The sequence below is a fragment of the Portunus trituberculatus genome, chromosome 24, assembly GCF_017591435.1.
Source record: "Portunus trituberculatus isolate SZX2019 chromosome 24, ASM1759143v1, whole genome shotgun sequence".
Classification (NCBI taxonomy): Eukaryota; Metazoa; Arthropoda; class Malacostraca; order Decapoda; family Portunidae; genus Portunus; species Portunus trituberculatus.
The window spans coordinates 15,252,050-15,257,455 of record NC_059278.1 but is presented as its reverse complement, the minus strand read 5'-3'; positions in this window follow the sequence as shown (position 1 = coordinate 15,257,455).

The following is a 5,406-nucleotide window of genomic DNA, read 5'->3' as shown; positions in this document are numbered from 1 at the left end:
CTGGTGGAGAAGAAACAGATTAATCCATTTGTGTGTTCTACTTGTGAATAAATCGATATTTGTTGGCCATGAGTTTTTCTGGAACCAGAGGGGGACTGTACGGGATCTCCAAGTGGTACTCACTCAGAAGTTTGGGAACCACTGTTCTAGCCCCTTCATCACCAGTCCCCAGTCTCTTCCTCACTTCCATCACCCTTCCCTTCATATTTCATTTTCCTTGTTCCTTCAAATCACATTCTTCCCTTCACCAACACCATATTTTCCTCACATTCCATCTTTCCAGCCTTTTTTAGACTTCACAAATCCACATCACTTCCACTCCCTCGCTATCCACCTTCTAGCTCATTCAAAATACCTCTCTCCCTTCACGCATCTCCACTTCCACTCTTCCCACCACCACACACCGCCTAACTAGTCCCTCCAAAACACCATAGTTCTTTCAGCCCTTTCCATGACCTATTAATTACCGTGCCGCACCCAGAAGACACGTTTTCCACAGCCGACACGCACCTAGACGCTTAACAAGAGAGCTAGCTTCCTAAAGCCTAATAAGGGCGACAGTGAGGCGGCGGGATTACAAGAAGCACGCTAAATAGAAAAACAAGTACTGCGGAGAATCTTGGAGGTCTGCTCACAAAAATAACGTGAAATCATGATATTCTCGTGACAAAAACAAGTAAATAGACACGAACAAGGTGAAAGATATATACGTACTCTTTTTTTTTTTTTTTTTTTTTTTTGTCACGTACTGGACATACAAAGAGAGTAAGTGATAGAGGAAGTGTGGACCGAAAATAAGGAGGGAAGACTAACGTAAGCTACCGAGTTATATTCACTTTCATATAAAAACGTAAGGTTAGAAAGAAAATGTATCGAAAGCTTAGACAAAGAAATAACATTAAAAATAATGAAATTAATGAAGAACCAGACAAAAGAGTGGTACGAGGAGGAAAAAACAGGAGAAAATGTGAAGAGAGGAAGAGGAAAAAATAATATAAGCTAATATTTCCTTCATAAAAAAAAAATCGTAGACCATTAAAAAGGAAAAAAAAAAAAAAACAATCATGAAAGGCCAGACACAAGGAAGGTACGAGGAAGAAAAAAGAACACGAAAATGTGAAGAGAAGAAGGGGGAAAAAATTATGCAAGCTACTAATATTTCCATTAAAAAACAGACCATTGAAGAGGGAAAATAATTACGGGCCAGACACAAAAGGTACGAGAAGGAAAACAAGAAAAATGTGAAGCGAAGAGGGAAAAAAAAAACTAACCTAACCTAACAAAACAACACAAGCAAACATTTCCTTCATAAAAATCGTAATCATAAAAGAAAATTATTAAGAATTTAAACACAAGAAAAGTACAAGGAAATAAAAAAAGAGGAAACATGACAAGCGAAGATGGAAAAAGAAATAACATAAGCCACTAATGTTTCCTTCATGAGAACCCACGAGTCACAAACACAGACGCGGCACAGTGACACGTGAGACACAGAAGGATACAAGAGCTAAGCAACCAGTACAAACACAGATACGGCAGTGACACGTGACTCGTGAGACACAGAGGGAAACAAGAGCCAGGGAAACAGACGTGGCACAGTGATTAGTGACACAGAGGGGGGAAACAAGAGCCAGGGAAACACAGACGTGGCACAGAGATTAGTGACACAGAGAGGGAAACAAGAGCCAGGGAAACAGACGTGGCACAGAGATTAGTGACACAGAGGAGGAAACAAGAGCCAGGGAAACAGACGTGGCACAGAGATTAGTGACACAGAGGGGGAAACAAGAGCCAGGAAAATAGAAATAGTACATGTAATTTTGTGTGACTCAGTTCACTCTTTTGTTTCCTCTCTATCTATTTGTTTGTTTCTTATTCTTATTCTTTTCATTTCCATTCTAATTTTTAACTATTTCTTAAGAGTGGCACTGAAAGAGCATTTTCTTCCTTTCATTTCTTCTCCTCTCTCACCCTGAACCGATGCTCTTCTCTCACCCAGGAAAAAATATGGTAAATCACATTCTTCCCTTCACCAACACCATATTTCCTCACATTCCATCTTTCCAGCCTTTTTTAGACTTCACAAATCCAAACAGAGAAATAAATAGAAGGAAAGGAAAAATTAATTCGATCAGTGACTAAACAAAGATAAATGACTCGAAGAATAAAAAAGGAAGTTTGTCTCTGGTCTCCCTGCCACGCATAGATTAAGTGAATGAATAAGCAAACAAACAAAACAAAATAAATAAATAAACAGCCAAACAATGACTAAAGGGAGTGAAATAAACTCGTCTCCATAAATTAATGAGTGAATAAACAATAAATTAATCAAAGTGTTTCCTTAGTTACCCTCATGCATAAAGTAAAGACAGAAAAAAAAGAAAAAAAGAAAAGAAAAAAAGAAAGAAGTTTGGCCTTAGTGTCCTGAATAAATAAATAAACAAATGAGAGAGAGAGAGAGAGAGAGAGAGAGAGAGAGAGAGAGAGAGAGAGAGAGAGAGAGAATATTCTTTGTTCAGCCTCCTTGACACATAAATATACACAACCCAATAAACAAACAAAGGAAACAAATAAATTAACAAAACTCCAATCAACAGGTCTCTCTCGGTGATCAGGGGAGCAGAACACGTATGGCGCAGGTATCGATCCGCCGCGCCGCCTCCCGAGGATCACCTGCAATAAATCTGCCACGCTGCACCTAAACCCGCTCTCAGTCCCCGCCCCCCCCCCCACCTGACGCGCCGCGGTGAGAGGTCAAGGGAGAGTAGAGTTGTAGACTAAATTTCTGCCTCGATCTCAGGGAAAGGTTGTTTGGTGAGGCGGAGAAAAGAATTGTTTGGAATGTTTGGAATGTTTATTTGTTCATTATTTATCTTCTTCTTTTTCTATTTATCTATTTCTTTGCTTAATCGTATTCTATCATGTTGAGGACTTTTTTTTTTTTTTTATTCAGCTTTTCTTTTCCTTTTATTCATTGGTTCATTAATTTATCATCTATCTACTTTTGATTTGTTTATATTTGTTATGGATGTTTTTTTTTCTTTTTATTTGATTTAGCTTTTCATTTGATCTTATTCATTCGTTCATTTACTTAATATCTATCTACGTGTTTTCTTTTATTTGTTTATTCATCTATTCACTTCATCTTATTCTATCATGGGTTTTTTTTTCTTTTTATTTAGCATTTCATTTCACCTTATTCATTGCTTCATTAACTTATTCCCCATCACTCTTTTTTTTCTATTTGTTTATTTATTTACTGACTTAATCATCCTTTATCATTCATTTCCTTACTTTCCTCTTCCTTCCAGGCTGAGTCGGCAATGTTTCACCCTCCACAAGAAAGAAAACAAAATGAAAAACAAACATGGAGGAAAAAACTTTTATATTTCAGGAAACGAAGCAAAAGAAAAAAGAAAAAATCTAAAAAAAGAACAGACAAAAAAGAATAAGATACGAAATATTCCACTATTCTTTATTTTTCCTCTTATTTTTCTACGTACGAGTATATATATATATATATATATATATATATATATATATATATATATATATATATATATATATATATATATATATATATATATATATATTTTTTTTTCCTTCCTCACAAGCACGAGGTAAAAAAAAAAAAAAAAAAAAAAAAAAAAAAAAGAAAGACAAAGTGACTCCACGACGACTGCAAAAAAATACTGGATATGAATCCGCACGTGTCACCACCACCACCACCACCAGCAGCAGTGGACGCGCCGCGCGCCATACCAACCGATCCAAGGGACAAATAAACAAATCAATAAATATATGAATGAACATATGATAATTATGATGATGATAAATAATAATAATGATAATAATAATAATAATAATAATAATAATAATAATAATAATAATAATAATAATAATAATAATAATAATAACAATAATAATAATAATAATAATAATAATAATAATAATGATAAAAATAAATAATAATAATAATAATAATAATAATAATAATAATAATAATAATAATAATAATAATAATAATAATAACAATAATAATAATAATAATAATAATAATAATAATAATAATAATAATAATGATAATAAAATAATAAAATAATAATAATAATAATAATAATAATAATAATAATAATAATAATAATAATAATAATAATAAATAAATAAATAATAATAATAATAATAATAATAATAATAATAATAATAATAATAATAATAATAATAATAATAATAATAATAATAATAATAATAATAATAATAATAATAATAATAATAATAAATAAAATAATAATGATAATAATAACAATAATAATAATAACAATAACAAACCATGCGGTGGAAGGCAAAGTTGGAAGTAAAATTGTTCGTCTACCCGTCCGTGTTCCCTCCACCGCCTCCCACAACCCATCACAATGTTGCCACAATAACAACAACACAATGATAAAAGCAGCAAGAGGAACCCACTGACGTACCGAACACCCACCAAAAATCAGTGACAAGGTCCATGAAGAGCAAAAGTAGGAATGTTTATCGGGGACTGGCATCCAAGTGAGCCTTTTTGTTTTATCGGTTTTGTTGCAGTTAGCCAGACTTTCCCTCTTACATGAAAAAAGAAGCACAACACTCAGGGGCGCCTCAGTTAAGGAAATCACCAACACATTCCACTGAGAATCCACTGAGAACCACTCGTACCCGCTCAGTGACAAGGTCGAGGAAAGGCGAGTTGGAAATTGGTTATTGACAACGGGACTGCTACGTTATTTGGGGGTGTGGTCCAGTAGTATTGTGTTAAGTGTTGTGGGTCCAGTAACGTTTGTGTTGTCAGGTGTTGTGGGTCCAGTAACGTTTATGTTGTCAAGTGTTGTAGGTTGGTAACGTTTGTGTTGTCAAGTGTTGTGGGTCCAGTAACGTTTGTGTTGTCAAGTGTTGTGGGTCCAGTAACGTTTGTGTTGTCAAGTGTTGTGGGTCCAGTAACGTTTGTGTTGTCAAGTGTTGTGGGTCCAGTAACGTTTGTGTTGTCAAGTGTTGTGGGTCCAGTAACGTTTGTGCTGTCAAGTGTTGTGGGTCCAGTAACGTTTGTGTTGTCAAGTGTTGTGGGTCCAGTAACGTTTATGTTGTCAAGTGTTGTAGGTTGGTAACGTTTGTGTTGTCAAGTGTTGTGGGTCCAGTGGCATTGTGATGTCAAGTGTTGTGGGTTGGTAACGTTTGTGTTGTCAAGTGTTGTGGGTCCAGTGGCATTGTGTAGTCAGGTGTTGTGGGTCCAGTTGCATTGTGATGTCAAGTGTTGTGGGTCCAATAACGTTTGTGTTGTCAAGTGTTGTGGGTCCAGTAACGTTTGTGTTGTCAAGTGTTGTGGGTCAATAACGTTTGTGTTGTCAGGTGTTGTGGGTCGATAACGTTTGTGTT